Genomic DNA, 17,810 nt, shown 5'->3' on the forward strand with positions numbered 1-17,810 from the left:
TGGATTCCAGTACCTTGTAGATTGGGAGGGGTATGGTGCGGAGGAGAGATGTTGGGTCCCGGCTCGCAATATTTTGGACCAGTCGTTGATTAGGGAATTTCACAGCCGACAGTCTCCTCCCTTGGGATTGCCCAGTGGCAATCCTGGAGGGGGGGGTACTGTCAGGACTCCTGGCTGATCGGCTGGTTCTATCTGTTCTGTTTGTATTAGCCACATGTTCCTTTGTTTGTGCTCCTGATTGTTTCTCTCCACCTCCTCGTTCTCATAATTTTAGTTGATTTGCTTCACCTGTCTTTGCTTATTTTCTTCTCATTAGCACCCCTATTTATTCTCTTGGTTTCTGCTGTTCAGTGCCAGATTGTTGTTTGCTTCTGACCCTGCAACATCAACTATAGGTAAACTTAATGTTTTTAGTTAACCTTTTTCTGTTTGACTCCAGGACTCTCTCCCTACCTTCCCAGCCTTTCTGTGTAGTCCCTGGCTTGCCCGAAGTGTTTGCTCTTGTGCTGCCTGAGTTTTTGATCTCCTGGACACTGGCGTGGTTCTGACAATTACACCTGCCTCTGTTTCTACTGGCCAGTCTATTTTTTGTTCCTGGTTATTTCCAGTCATTCTCTTCCCCTCCAGCAAAGTCTGCAAGTATTTTTTTGTCATTTTTCGTTGTTCATTTTTTTGGACTATAATAGTTTTTTTGTTCTTTCTTGATCAGGCTGAGAGGACTGCTCGCTGAAGAGCATTTTTTCCCATTTCTCGAACTGAGGTTTTTGTGTATTTTTCCCTTGAGACTGAGACATTGCCTTTAGAAGATTTTTTTTTTTTTTGCATTCTGGCTTATGAACTGATCTGTTAGAATTTTTGCCTTCTTCAATAAATCATTGTCTTCACCTGCATTTGGGTTTTTTTCTGTTTACTGGCCCTGACAACATTGTGAAATTTGTAATAATACTGTGGTGTTCATGGTAATAAAGGTCACGCAAAGGACTGAAACTATCCACAGATTCAGCTGTAATTATGTCAGGCTGTGTCACGCAAATACTCAGGTAATAGTTCTTTCTATTGAAACGAAAATGAAATTGTAAAGAAATAACCTTACGTAAACTTATGGGTTGCCATGTCTTGCAATAATGCACATCCAAAACAAATTTGAATCTGAAGAGGAAACCAAACATGTAAAAGATTCACACTTTGATAAATCTCATATATATATATATATATATATATATATATATATATATATATATATATATATATATATATATATATATATATGTGTGTATGTGTGTGTGTGTGTGTGTGTGTGTGTGTGTGTACTAAAACCCAACAATCAACTTTCAACAAGAAATGAGTGTTAACTCAAAATTTACTGAATGTCAATTCTACTAATTTGAAAAGAGTTTTGAACTAGGTAAATAAGGTAATGAGTTAATTAAAAATCTTATTAATTAAAAGGAGTAAGTTCACAGTACTCAGATAAGTTTTAAATGGTTTGAGTTGCCTTAACGTATTGGGTTTTATATGTATGTATGTATGTACGTATGTATGTATGTGTATGCATGCATGTGTAAAGGTCAGGAACATATCAGTAAAATTCTCAGAAGCAAGTACCATGTACAGGCAACGTACATATATATATTGTTTAAATGGTTAACTATAGTAGGCTAATTTACTTTAAAGTGACATATTATTGTTTGCTTTTTATACCAAGTATAATAATATTAAGAGCTTGAATTAGCTTATTACACTTAATCCAACAATTAGACGGTTGTTTTCTTTGTGTATATGGACACATGAATAAAGTCATAAGTTTCTTTAACCAATTATTTTTATTTACATAATTTAAGTTCAAAAACTGCAGAGATGTTAAAATGATCGTTACAATATAATAATAATAATGACTGAAATGGAAAACCATATATGTGAAATTCAATAGATGGCGATAATGCTAAGAGTTAGTTACCATATATGGTTTGCCTAGATTGTGTGTCCTAGATTGTGTGTGTGCCTCAAACGTGTGTGGTTCTGCGGGCCTGCAGCTGGATATATCTCGCCCTGACAGAGACATGCCCCTGTCTTCGATGACTAGATAATAAATGTGTTATGAAATAAAGTTTTAACCGTTTTTCATGCGATAATGTAGTTGTTTTAAACTCAAGTCTGTGGTTTATTTATTAAGATAGTGCGTATTTAAAAATGTTGTTTTGAAAATGCAGAGATGTGACCTCTACGGTGGCCCATATGGGTGCCCAATATTCTTGAATCCGTCTAAAGCAGGTTGGTCACTCTGACATTTAAAGCTGACTTTGAAATCATTTTGTGTTTAACAGTCTTTGGTTACGTGAATCAATTATTTTTGTTCCAATTTACGTTTTGGTTTAGCACAAAGTTATGTTTATTAAATATTATTTAATATTTACATGTTACCTTTAAAATGAAGGTGCAGTGCACCCAAAAATGAAAAACCAGGGGACAGTTTAATGCACTGAACAGTCTGAAGAAACTGGTTAGGTTATTTACTTCACAAAATAATTTGTCTAAAAATAAATAAACATAATAATCATAATAAATAGTGTGTTTGGAGTTGTTCTTGGTCATTTGCAGTACTGTATTTAGATGCACAGTAACTGATTTTTCCCCAAAATTCTTTTGGGGAAAAATCTGCACAGCTTATACAGTAAAAAACTGTTGAAAAATGCAGTATAATACTGTGAAAACAACAGAAATCGTTTACAATGAAGGTCAAAATAATAATAATAAAAAAAATATTTACATAAAGTCCACTTAAGGGATAGTTTACCCCTGAAATTAAGTTCCTTAGTTGCAGTACAAATGTTATACAGGTTCACCTGTAGTTTCAGTACAAAATACAAAAGTTTGTAATAATACAAAAGTTACTTAAAATACTACTTAAAATATTAAAATACATGTATAAACTAAAATTTAGGCCAATTTATAACGGGAACTTATGTTGCAAGTATACTAATGAAAATAACGTTTTTGTGCTTACTAAATAAAGTATAAAATAGAGCTGAACTTTACAAATTTAAAGCTGAAAGTCTATTGTGACTTTTGTGACTTTGTATTAAGTAATATGAAGACAAAAACGTATAGTTGATTGTGTCAGCAGAAGTTACCTGGCGTTTCTTTTTGACTATAATGGAGCTAAAATGAACTTTAAACCTTTTCCTCTAGACAATATTAACAGTAATTGCCTTTCTGCCTTTCAGGACAATAATGTTTATGACGTTGCCTGTACATGGTACTTGCTTCTGGGAAATTTACTGATATGTTCCTGACCTTTACACATGCATGCATACACATACATACATACTTACATACATAAACCCAATAAGTTAAGGCAACTCAAACCATTTAAAACTGATCTGAGTACTGTGAACTTACTCCTTTTAATTAATAAGATATTTGATTAACTCATTACCCTAATTACCTAGTTCAAAACTCTTTTCAAATTAGTAGAATTGACATTCAGTAAATTTTGAGTTGACACTCATTTCTTGTTGAAAGTTGATTGTTGGGTTTTAGTACACACACACACACACACACACACACACACACACACACACACACACACACACACACACACACATATATATATATATATATATATATATATATATATATATATATATATATATATATATGTATATATGTATATATGAGATTTATCAAAGTGTGAATTTATCAAAGTGTGAATCTTTTACATGTTTAGTTTCCTCTTCAGATTCAAATTTGTTTTGGATGTGCATTATTGCAAGACATGGCAACCCATAAGTTTACGTAAGGTTATTTCTTTACAATTTCATTTTCCTTTCAATAGAAAGAACCATTACCTGAGTATTTGCGTGACACAGCCTGACATAATTACAGCTGAATCTGTGGATAGTTTCAGTCCTTTGCGTGACCTTTATTACCATGAACACCACAGTATTATTATAAATTTCACAATGTAGCCTACAAAATACAAATGGAAATTTGTGTTTAGCATGGTTGAACCAGCATTAAAAATAACAACATTAAAAGTCTTTAATTTCGCTTGAAGTAAAATCCTTGTTTGTTTGTTTTATTCATAAAGCGCATTTTTCTATGAGGTGCCGTGTAGGATTTAAATCAAACTTTGCTTATCAACACATACATAAAACATGTGTATATACAACTATAAATTACTCGCATATACACCTATACTACTGGATGTTCAACTTGACGCATGAATACACACACGCATACGTATAAATTTGATCCTCACATAAACACCCACATTAACACACGCACATACATACATATAAACTTGCTGCATGCAAACACACCTATACACACTTGCATTTACATATAAACTTGATTCTCGCATAAATACCTACATTTACACGCACATACATATAAACTCGCAGCATTCAAACACACCTATACACTCTCGCATATACATATAAACTCGATCTATGCATAAATAAGTTGAAAGTTACTTAAAAACATTATTTAATTATTATCATTATTAATATTATATAGTATTTTGTTAAATTTTCCAAGTTAAAATTCAGTGAGCTATTAATATGCCTCTGTTAGACTCAAAATAAGGAATTATACTTTCTTAGTTCATATTGTTTTGATTGAGCTAGGTTTGTTTAGATTGGGTATTTGCAAGTATTGTTAACCCTTTTATTTATAACTGGCTTGAAAATATCATCAAACTCAATGCTAATCTAAAGATAATCCAAAAGTTGAATTGGTTTGTATTTTACTCAACTTTGGGTTGAAAACCCCCGCACTGTCTGGAGTAATTGTTAACTTCTTTAATTGAAAGTTTTACATAGTTTTACATGTACTGTCTAATAACATTAATAATCAACTTAAATAGGCTTTTAGTTGTTTAACAAGGTCAAAAAAAATAAATAAATATATTTACATAAAGTCCACTTTTGGGATAGTTTACCCCTGAAATTAAGTTCCTTAGTTGCAGTACAAATGTTATACAGGTTCACCTGTAGTTTCAGTACAAAATACAAAAGTTGTTAACAGTTGTTAATAGTTAATATATATATATATAGTTATAAACTGATTATCTTAACTGATTATAATTAAAAGTTTATATATAAACTACTATCTTTTACTAAACTGTCACTGTTAAAGGTGTTATGTATATATATATATATATATATATATATATATATATATATATATATATATATATATATATATATGTATGTTTATGTATATAAATGTATATATATGTATTTGTGTATGTGTGTGTGTGTGTGTGTGTGTGTGTGTGTGTGTATATATATATATATATAATATATATATATATATATATATATATATATATATATATATATATATATATATATATATATATATTTATTTATTTTTATTTTTTATTAATAGTTAATTTGTTCCTATTTGTTTCCTATTACTGTAGTATTAAATTACTACAGTTTTAAATGTGGGAAATCATTAATTAAAAGGTTATTAGAAAATTAAGCTAATATATTAGTTTATAAACACTATTAAATCGCTTGAGTAAAATATTAATATAGTGTTATACATTTGTTACATGTAAAAAGATTTTTATTACATATAATGTATTATTGCCTATATTAACTTGCTATTCCTTCATCATAAATTAATCCATTATATAAATTAAATCTGTCCAAATGAGATCATTCAGCAAGGCCAGCAAACGAGTATCTGCCATATTATTGTCAGATAATAATGACTGATCAGCTATAATGACTGATTAAAAACTGTTCACTCTATTATATTGAATGGTGATCGGAAACATGCTCCCCATTCGGCTGTCTCAATCGCAATATTTGTGAAATAAAGTAAACACTATTGTTTATTGTGTACAATATTTATTAACCATATATATCAAAATATATTGATGACGAAGTCCAAAAAGACGTTATAACTTTAACATCCGTCGTAACCATATATGGTTTGCCTAGATTGTGTGTCCTAGATTGTGTGTGCCTAAAACGTGTGTGGTTCTGCGGGCCTGCAGCTGGATATTTTTGGAGGCCCCTATCGGCCAAGCACACTTAAAATTAGACATGATATCTATAAACAAACCACAGATTTAAGTTTGGAAGAACTACATTCTCGCATGAAAAACTGTTAAAACTTCATTTCGTGACATATTAAACACAATATTTATGATATAATCTGGCTTTTCTCATCCGCCATTATATTTGCTTGGTGTGAAATGAACTCTGGGAGAAAAAAAAACATTAATTCTCAAAACACTTCAAGCGAACCTTATTCTTATTGTTAAAGTCTTATATGATAAAGATATATGTAATATTTTCGCTGGTAAAGTGAAAAAAAATTACTATTTTATCAATATCGCGTTTGCACTGGTTCGATTCAGCACTCGAACGACACCGAATCGGATTGAACCGTTTGCTCGGGAATTATTTTATCACACGTGTTCACAAGCACATTCAGCAATATGTGTATAAATGTGTGTGGCCGAGCAGTATAACGAAATAGTAATGATTCATTGTTGTGTCTTACAATAATATACAAAAAGGAATCGGTTTTAGGCGGATTCGACTCTTTACTGTTCTAAGGAGCCGATTCATAGAGCCGAGCCGACTCGATTCGACCTTCACCAGGCAAGCAACGGCTCTCCTAATTTGAAATCCACCTGTCGCCTTTTCTTCCAGTGAATTCATCCTCGGAAGTGTTTAAAAGTCAAATTCTGTTCGTTAAATGATTGTTTTGTGTATATTTCCGTGTAGTGTGTGTGTAATTTAAAATAATTAACCAAGTTTCTTTAGTTGTAGGTACTTATGTCACGTTATTCGACGCCAGACTGTGTTTGTAGTGTTTGCGAGGTATTAACGTTAGATAAGATACAGTGAGTTATCTTGAGTGAGTTTTTGACCATAGTAACGTTACCTGAAAAAAAAACGTAACTTTTACTTGGGGTTAACTGCATTAATGTATTCTCTATTTCAGCAGAACACTGAGATGAAGGCAAAGTCACCATGAAAAGTTAAACGTTTAACGTTAAGCTCTGGTCTTCATGTGGTCATTTTGACTAAGTTATCATTATGGTTAAATTTGACTGTAAGTTAACTTAACGTTAGTTATTTAAACTAAACTCCCAATGAAACAAGTCTAAACTGTTTTATTAAATTGAGCTGATAATAAAATTCAGTTGATGTCTTTAAAGCTAACGTTAATATTAACATAATTCATATTAATTGTCGGTAACGCTTTCTTTTACAACCCGCAAAGGACCGCGTAAGTACAGTGAAATTACAGTGTACTTTTCTGTACGTACTGTGTAAGTATAATGAACGTATGTGTATGTATAAGGGAACAAACCGTAATGTTTGGGAAATAAGGGGTATAACAACCAGATGTTCATCACGAAAATTACCGTGTAAGTATAGTGTAAGTATAGATAACGTTTACTTAGGTATAAGTGAACAAACTGTAATGCTTGGGTAATAAGGGGGTAACAACCAGATATTCAGCATGAAAAGTACCGCGTAAGTACAGTGAAATAACAGTGTACTTTTTTTTAAATTGCTAAAGAACAAACCATAATGTATGCGCAATAGGGGAGTAACAATAACATATTCATCACGCAAAGAACCGCGTAAGTATATTACGTTTACGATGTACTTTTCTTCAAGTATTGTATACATATGAAGAATTATGCAAGGATGGCGACAACCTATTGCTATCTGCAAATGTACTGTACATGCACCTGCGTGAGTACATTAGTACTCTTATTCAGTGCTTGGGTTTTATATGGGGTGTTTAATGAATAAAAAGTTTACAGCCTGTGAAATTATGAACCCTTATTGTATACTGTATGTATTTTAAATCTGCAATTCAATATAAAATATATTTCCATACACTACTTACCTTATGTTTACTCGTCGATCTCACCAAAGCCATCAATGTCTCCATAACTCACTATCAACAAATAACTTTGCATGACATAGGCCTACCGTCAGGATTCAATATAGATTAAAACAGGCTCGCAACTTTACTGCTGTTTGCACAGGGGGGCTAACTGTTGCATTTCAGTAAATGTATAGCTGATGCTTTATAGAAAAATGTAGTAATTTGGTCTTCAATCAATAAAAACTGTTGCTGTAGTTTACTCTGTTCTTAGTGTTCACGTATACACTAGTGTGTTAAAAGTTCAGCTTCTTCCCTCTATGTTCCCTGTAGTTTAAGGGTGAATACAGTATTTGTTCCCTGTACTTACAGGGTAAATACCACATTTGAGGGTTGTAAATTAAAGTGAAGCACTGTTCCTCCCTTGTTCCCTGTACTTACAGGGTAAATACCACATTTGAGGGTTGTAAATTAAAGTGAAGCACTGTTCCTCCCTTGTTACCTGTACTTACAGGGTAAATACCACATTTGAGGGTTGTAAATTAAAGTGAAGCACTGTTTCTCCCTTGTTACCTGTAGTTAAAGGGTAAATACAACATTTGTTCCCTCCTTGTTCCCTTTAGTTTACAATGTAAAATCTTGAAGGCAGTAAAATAAATATACAAACACACAATACATTTCTTCTTTACTTTGTAACCTTTATTTTAATAAATAAGCATTTTAAAACACTTCATCTTAATCAAACATTGTCTTGTCTATCATTGCCTATACTCATTCATTTTCTCTTCGGCTTTGTCCTTTTGTTAATCTGGGGTCGCCACAGTGGAATGAACCACCAACTTATCCAGCATATGTTTTACGCAGTGGATACCCTTCAAGCTGCAACCCATCTCTGGGAAACATCCATACACACCCATACACTAAGGACAATTTAGTCTACCCAATTCACCTGTACCGTATGTCTTTGGACTGTGAGGGAAACCGGAGCACCCGGAGGAAACCCACGCGAACGCAGGAAGAACTCCACGCAGAAACGCCAACTGACCCAGCCGGAACTCAAACCAACAACCTTCTTGCTGTGAGGAAACAACACTACCTACTGTGCCACTGTGTTGCCACCCAGCTGCAACCCATCACTGGGAAACATCCATACACACTCATTTACACACATACACTACGGACAATTTTAGCTTACCCAATGTCACCACATATTATTGGACTTGTGGGAGCACCCGGATGAAACCCACGCTAACATGGGGAGAACATGCAAACTCCACACAGAAATGCCAACTGACTCAGCCGAGGCTCGAACCAGCGACCTTCTTGCTGTGAGGCGATTGTGCTACCCACTGCGCCTGCCTATACTCAAACAGCATAATAACTCATTATTTCCTTCCCCCTTTTTTTCTGGCATCTCTTGCTTGGCTTCCTCTTCTGCTCTTCTCAGCTTCCACTGAGGACTCTGATGGTGTGTGGCTGATGAAATCCCATGGGTCTTGCTGCTCTGCATTTATATAAAATATATGAACAGACATAAAGGCTTTTAGTAAGCTATAGACATGTTTATTTTGCTGTTTAATGTGTGTGTGGTGGTTGTCCAACAATTTCACATACTAAATATTTACAGATACCATATAGACACTATACATTACTATCAAACAAAAGTACTATCATCAAATCATATGGGAGATTGTGATCATTTATAGTGATAATAATTAAAGCGCAGAGGGTAAAAAGGCTTAAAGAGTAGGCTACTGTGCTAAAGTCCTAGGCTAATGTTACTAGTAATTAGGGTGGGGGGGTGATATTTTCTGTAGCATGCCAGTTTGATATATCTATTTACATTTCCAAATATTATTTTTGTCATTAACTTTGCTGTAATTAACGTATACAGGGAGAAAATAGTCTGCACAGTGAGTATGACAGCAGCCACAGAGATCTGACCTGATCATCATCCAGTCTGTCTGGAATTACATGAAGAAACTAAATCCAGAGGAACTTTGGCAACATCTCTAAGATGTGCAAAGTAAACGACAGTAAACATTGGTAAATATTCGCTGCTGGCCGTTTAGATTCGGCCATGAACTAGCGTTAATTTTACGCAAAAACAAATGAAACAAAATAAATATAATCAGGTTAATGCACAATTTCTAATCGTAACAGTCGCGTTATTTACTAACAACGATTTACTCACATGTGTTACATGGTGACGAGACAGAGTAATTCCAAACGTACCAAAAGTCTGAGCAAAACCTCGTGGCGTGCTGCTGCAGTTTGATTCGGATCTTTAGAGGCTTCTTGATTCACAACTCGTTTGAATCAATGAATCAGTAGGCGCGTACCTGACCTGAAGTGATACAATATCGCGAGATGGATTCAAATGCACACGGAGCTGTCTGTTGTTCTCGCGATGTTTTGATGTCACACTGATCGGTTTGTTGAAGACGAATCAATTCAACTCTCCGTCCTCCATTCCCAGAATTTTCTGTTCACGGCAGTACAAGGACGGCAGCGCGAGGTACATAAAACAAGTTTTTTTATTGACGTTATGTAGATAGAAGTTTTTGTTTAGGTTTTTGTTTCTATCTGATGTTTGTACCTATTTTTAACAATACACCCTTTTCACAATACTGTTATGACGCGTTTAACGATCATCAGCATCTAAAATCCTTGAGTTTTTTATATGATATTTTTAATAAAATAACATTTGTTTGTATTTACGTATGTATTATAAAATATGATTACATGTGCGAGGTGTTTCAAACAGTGTCTATGGACATGAGTAAATTAGATGTTATTCTCTGTTCTTATCAGTTTTAAGCAATTTTTTTCTTTTTCTAATTGTCAAGACAACACCATCATAAAGTTTTCATTTAATTTGAGCAAAGAAGATTGTAAAAAAATGTGTTGTACTTTCCCATTCACTGTGCTAAAATGTAAAAAGGGTCCATAACAGTACATCAACCATATTATGTTATCTTTCACTTTATTTAGGACTAATGATGGGTTAAGATGTACTTAATCAAAAACTAACCTTAGGGGTTGTTCACCCAAACGTTACATTTACTTACCATTTAATGAGTAACACAGAATTTAAACATGTACACTGAACTGCAAATAATCTTTACTTCAAAGTCTGTAATGCCTGCTCATATATTTAAGCCTTTTTACCCTCTGCGCTTTAATTATTATCACTATAAATGATCACAATCTCCCATATGATTTGATGATAGTACTTTTGTTTGATAGTAATGTATAGTGTCTATATGGTATCTGTAAATATTTAGTATGTGAAATTGTTGGACAACCACCACACACACATTAAACAGCAAAATAAACATGTCTATAGCTTACTAAAAGCCTTTATGTCTGTTCATATATTTTATATAAATGCAGAGCAGCAAGACCCATGGGATTTCATCAGCCACACACCATCAGAGTCCTCAGTGGAAGCTGAGAAGAGCAGAAGAGGAAGCCAAGCAAGAGATGCCAGAAAAAAAGGGGGAAGGAAATAATGAGTTATTATGCTGTTTGAGTATAGGCAGGCGCAGTGGGTAGCACAATCGCCTCACAGCAAGAAGGTCGCTGGTTCGAGCCTCGGCTGAGTCAGTTGGCATTTCTGTGTGGAGTTTGCATGTTCTCCCCATGTTAGCGTGGGTTTCATCCGGGTGCTCCCACAAGTCCAATAATATGTGGTGACATTGGGTAAGCTAAAATTGTCCGTAGTGTATGTGTGTAAATGAGTGTGTATGGATGTTTCCCAGTGATGGGTTGCAGCTGGGTGGCAACACAGTGGCACAGTAGGTAGTGTTGTTTCCTCACAGCAAGAAGGTTGTTGGTTTGAGTTCCGGCTGGGTCAGTTGGCGTTTCTGCGTGGAGTTCTTCCTGCGTTCGCGTGGGTTTCCTCCGGGTGCTCCGGTTTCCCTCACAGTCCAAAGACATACGGTACAGGTGAATTGGGTAGACTAAATTGTCCTTAGTGTATGCGTGTGAATGGGTGTGTATGGATGTTTCCCAGAGATGGGTTGCAGCTTGAAGGGTATCCACTGCGTAAAACATATGCTGGATAAGTTGGTGGTTCATTCCACTGTGGCGACCCCAGATTAACAAAAGGACAAAGCCGAAGAGAAAATGATATTTATTAAAATAAAGGTTACAAAGTAAAGAAGAAATGTATTGTGTGTTTGTATATTTATTTTACTGCCTTCAAGATATTACATTGTAAACTAAAGGGAACAAGGAGGGAACAAATGTTGTATTTACCCTTTAACTACAGGTAACAAGGGAGGAACAGTGCTTCACTTTAATTTACAACCCTCAAATGTGGTATTTACCCTGTAAGTACAGGGAACAAGGGAGGAACAGTGCTTCACTTTAATTTACTACCCTCAAATGTGGTATTTACCCTGTAAGTACAGGGAACAAGGGAGGAACAGTGCTTCACTTTAATTTACAACCCTCAAATGTGGTATTTACCCTGTAAGTACAGGGAACAAGGGAGGAACAGTGCTTCACTTTAATTTACAACCCTCAAATGTGGTATTTACCCTGTAAGTACAGGGAACAAGGAGGGAACAAATACTGTATTCACCCTTAAACTACAGGGAACAAAGAGGGAAGAAGCTGAACTTTAACACACTAATGTATACGTGAACACTAAGAACAGAGTAAACTACAGCAAAAGTTTTTATTGATTGAAGACCAAATTACTACATTTTTCTATAAAGCATCAGCTATACATTTACTGAAATGCAACAGTTAGCCCCCCTGTGCAAACAGCAGTAAAGTTGCGAGCCTGTTTTAATCTATATTGAATCCTGACGGTAGGCCTATGTCATGCAAAGTTATTTGTTGATAGTGAGTTATGGAGACATTGATGGCTTTGGTGAGATCGACGAGTAAACATAAGGTAAGTAGTGTATGGAAATATATTTTATATTGAATTGCAGATTTAAAATACATACAGTATACAATAAGGGTTCATAATTTCACAGGCTGTAAACCTTTTATTCATTAAACACCCCGTATAAAACCCAAGCACTGAATAAGAGTACTAATGTACTCACGCAGGTGCATGTACAGTACATTTGCAGATAGCAATAGGTTGTCGCCATCCTTGCATAATTCTTCATATGTATACAATACTTGAAGAAAAGTACATCGTAAACGTAATATACTTACGCGGTTCTTTGCGTGATGAATATGTTATTGTTACTCCCCTATTGCGCATACATTATGGTTTGTTCTTTAGCAATTTAAAAAAAAGTACACTGTTATTTCACTGTACTTACGCGGTACTTTTCATGCTGAATATCTGGTTGTTACCCCCTTATTACCCAAGCATTACAGTTTGTTCACTTATACCTAAGTAAACGTTATTTATACTTAAACTATACGTACAGAAAAGTACACCGTTATTTCACTATACTTACACGGTAATTTTCGTGATGAACATCTGGTTGTTATACCCCTTATTTCCCAAACATTACGGTTTGTTCCCTTATACCTACACATACGTTCATTATACTTACACAGAACGTACAGAAAAGTACACTGTAATTTCACTGTACTTACGCGGTACTTTGCGGGTTGTAAAAGAAAGCGTTACCTAATTGTCTACTTCACTGGTTAATGAGTTTCTGTATAACGTTAGTGTGCCATTAATTGTACATTTTATTTTTGGTGTTCAGGTGTAGGGAATGATTTGTATACAAATTTATTTGAACCCCATACAGATTGGTATGGTTGTACCATAGATTTAGATTATTAAATGTTAAAAGTCTTATTTTACTCTTATTATATTTATCTTTTTTGCAGCTACAGCAATTGATGTTGAAAAACTGATGCTACCGATCTCTCCTCACTTGATTATTTAAGGTAATGTCGATGTCTTCCTCATTTTGATTAGATTTTGAAATGTCAAGCTGTTCACAGATTTGTTGTGAGGAGTTTCATGTACAACCTTTTTTTCTTCTTCCAGTAGCGACGCAGTGGCACAGTAGGTAGTGCTGTCGCCTCACAGCAAGAAGGTCGCTGGTTCGAGCCTCGGCTGGGTCAGTTGGCTGAATACAATGGCATAATGATTCTGCTTCCTCACAGGAGGTACTTGATTTAGTTTTCCTCAAGCGATACATCAGTTTTTATGAGTAATGTGTGACACTTCAATTGAAGGGACAGTTCACCCAAAAATGAAAATAATGGCATCTTTGGCATCCTCCACTTGTTTCAAAATAGTTAGATTTTTTTTTGTTCCATTGAACACAAACCCATATTTTTTTTTTAAAGAAATTTGGTTCAAAAATGGAAGTCAATAGTTACTGGTTTCTAACATTCTTCAAAATATCTGGTTTAGTGTTCAACAGAAATTTTAATGGATTTAAAACACATGGAGTAATGGTGGCAGAAAAGTAAACTATCCTTTTAAATATTTTATTCTGAGACTTATTTATATGTGTCTTGCCTTTTGCCATATTGTCTTTCTAGCTCAGATTGTGATGGACCTGGAATGTGACACCAGCTACTCTTAAGTCAAGAACCAAATAAAGCACAGATGTGGAGGGATCTGCAACTAAACTAACTGGAGGAAAGGAGCCTTTTGGTAAAAACACCTGCTTTATTTAGATCTTAAGTATTTTATTTGGCATAGAGTATTATTTTTTCATTGTTATTCTAATTTCATGTTATGTATATACTGAATATAAGTCATTTAAATTTCACAAATGATTGAATATAAAATATCATCTAGATGTCTTATTTTTCATTGTCTTAAACAGGGGTGCTCAACACTGTTCTTGGAGATCGAGCTTTCTGCAGAGTTTAGCTCCAACTCTGTGGAAAGGTAGATCTCCAGGAACAGGGTTGAGCACCCCTGATCTAAATGCTCAAAAATGCTGTTTCCGAGGCGAGGTTGGATGTAGTTCAGAAATAGATTCATTAGAATCAATGCTTAAAGTAAACATTTAATTCTCTCTGTAGACAAAACATGCTTAGTATCCCACACGTTTTAAGAATAATAATAATAATTTATTTTGGTTACTTTTACATCTATATATGGGTAAGCAAGTATTTAATAAATAAAATTATTTTAAACCACTTGACTTAACCAAATGACTCTAGCTGCTGGGAAAAAAACATGTAAAATAACAGATTTTTTTTTACAGTGTGGGTGAACATACTACCTTGATGTCCAACAAAGGCTGCACAAGAGCTCATTTGATGGCACATATTCTGTCCTGTCAACATCTCTGACAACCTGGAAGTGCTTCGACATCAGTGAGTAATAAATCTTCATATTATCATGCATTAAGGATTTCTGTAAGCCTATTTTTAATGTTAGTTTGTAATCAGCAGTGGCTGTTTTAAAATAAAATTGGTATTTAAATTATTCTTAACATTTTACTGATGCTGTACACAGTAACGTCATGATGATTTAATTTGAGGAAATGTCACTGGTGAGGTGTAATAATATTTATTTGTCTCACTGACATGCCATCACTGCATATTGAAATACAGTTATACGAATTGACCGCAAAATATTATCACAAACATTTCATGAAGTAGACTGCTTGACTACTCTTCAGTTCTCTGCTCAACTTAAACACATTTTGTTGTGTTGCTGCGACTCTCGGCAGACTTTGCCAAAAATTAATGCTTAGTGATTACTTTGTTTTATGCGAACCAAATGTCAGTAACTTATCATTAGCATTATTTTAAAAAAATCACCTACGGCTTTCATGTTCTCTAACGCAATCTTGTCTGTAAGTTAGAAGTAGATTTTCACATGTTAAAAGCTTAAAAGTACTGGATTAACATTAGTCACGTTAAATTAGATTATTTTATTTATTTATTTATTTATTTATTTTTAATATGTAGCCTCTTAAGGTCAGAATGAACTGTGTTCACCCCTCTTAAATTCGTGGAAGCGCTAGTGTGGTCATGGAATCAGATATTCGAGCTATACAGAGTCAGACATTAAGTTAAGATGAGACTTTATTTTTTACATACCTGTGTGGACACTTGACTAGTGTTGACTTGACTGATCTTTTCCCCATTAACGTTAGTGTAATTGTAAATAGACAACAATCTGTTTTTTGCCAACAAAAACGATAAAAAACAGTGTTTTTTATATATATAAAACAGCAGTGCGGTGTTTGGTTTCTAAATGAATGAAATAATTTGAGGCATGATTAGTTTTTACTCCAGTGATTGATTTTGCTTGTCATTTTTGCAGGATCATCAGAAGTGCTCCTGCCCTTTTTCACTGTCCCTTTTCCACAACACAATTTGGCCTTCATCATTTCCTGTCTTGTAGCAGTATTTTCACCTGTTTTTAAAATTGTAATACTTTTTGATACATTAATTGTTGACTGGTTTCAATGATCAATTGTTCATTAGTGTTCTGTTGCTTTGTTATATTGAATAATTGCTACTGTTTCAGTATAGTTTACACAATAAACTTTTATTGTTAAGTTAAAAGTTCAGTTTCTTTATTTTTCTTGTATTTCTTGAACAGTTAAAATAACATTTGTGCAATTTTTGAACATTTTTGCTCATTATAAAGTAGCACTATTAAATACAATAAAATAACATTTAATAACTGTAAAATACTATACAGTAATAATGAAAGTAACGTTAAAATACCGTAGTTCTGCATGGTAAAAATGTACAGTAAAATACTGTTTTCAGTTTTGCAGTATGTGTATCACTACTGTAATTGGTGTTACAGTAAAAAAAGAAAACAGTAAAATGATGTATTACATTTGACAGTAAATGTAATACTAAAGTAATTAGTAATACAGTAATGTTACTGTTTTATGAAATACAGCAGCTACTGGATAATTGTTGCCAGTAACTTACTGTTAATTTAACAAGAAATCGTTTACAGTGTTGTTAAACAACTAAAAGCCTTTTTAAGTTGATTATTAGTGTTATTAGACAGTACATGTAAAACTATGTAAAACTTTCAATTAAAGAAGTTAACAATTACTCCAGACAGTGCTTGGTTTTTTCAACCCAAAGTTGAGTAAAATACAAACCAATTCAACTTTCGGATTATCTTTAGATTAGCATTGAGTTTGATGATATTTTCAAGCCAGTTATAAATAAAAGGGTTAACAATACTTGCAAATACCCAATCTAAACAAACCTAGCTCAATCAAAACAATATGAACTAAGAAAGTATAATTCCTTATTTTGAGTCTAACAGAGGCATATTAATAGCTCACTGAATTTTAACTTGGAAAATTTAACAAAATACTATATAATATTAATAATGATAATAATTAAATAATGTTTTTAAGTAACTTTCAACTTATTTAATTGATTTAAATCATAGCAACTAGATGTTTATTACTTTTCTATATCACTATGCTTTATTTACACAGCAGGTGTCAGTTTTTGTGCAGTTTTGCTATTTTTTTAAGCACACCACTTCTAAATAAATGAGGTAAAAGAAACAGTTATTAGACAAAATCTTGCCATGTTACTTTTAACAAATCATAGATAACAACCTCACAGATACTAAAGAGCACAGATAAATTGAAGCCACAGATCATCAAAATACAAGAGGTACAACAGTGAATTGCTTAATTTCTTTTTTTGAAAGCAATTCTGAAATTCGAAAGAACTATAAGAGCTCAAGACCTTAAATATTTTCACACACCTTATCTTCCAAGGACATCCAACATTAAAGATGTTGTTTATGTGTAAAGAATGGCCTTTGACTGGACACAAAATCAATTGAATTGGCACATTCTCTTTTTTTTTTTTTTTAATCTTTTAACAAATATGCAAAAATAGCTAAATAATATCACACAATTGTTTAAAATGTTGACACTACAAATGTATCGTAGTGTTTAAAAAAGACAACTTTTGTCAGATGTAGAACTATTGAACTATTCTTTTTTGTGATTTTAACATTTACTGCTACTAAACTTCAA

At 33.6% G+C, this 17,810-nt stretch overlaps 1 long non-coding RNA gene across 1 annotated transcript; it reads left to right on the plus strand.

Annotated features, from left to right (window-relative positions):
• Nucleotides 1-10,196: 10,196 nt before the first annotated feature.
• On the plus strand, nucleotides 10,197-16,759 carry LOC137496648 (uncharacterized). The gene is made up of 7 exons (XR_012387135.1): nucleotides 10,197-10,390; nucleotides 11,269-12,148; nucleotides 12,220-13,749; nucleotides 13,853-13,974; nucleotides 14,356-14,470; nucleotides 15,033-15,144; nucleotides 16,103-16,759. It is a non-coding gene; the product is annotated as an uncharacterized lncRNA (long non-coding RNA).
• Nucleotides 16,760-17,810: the final 1,051 nt, after the last annotated feature.

This window comes from Danio rerio, chromosome 11 (assembly GCF_049306965.1).
Source record: "Danio rerio strain Tuebingen ecotype United States chromosome 11, GRCz12tu, whole genome shotgun sequence".
Lineage (NCBI taxonomy): Eukaryota > Metazoa > Chordata > Actinopteri > Cypriniformes > Danionidae > Danio > Danio rerio.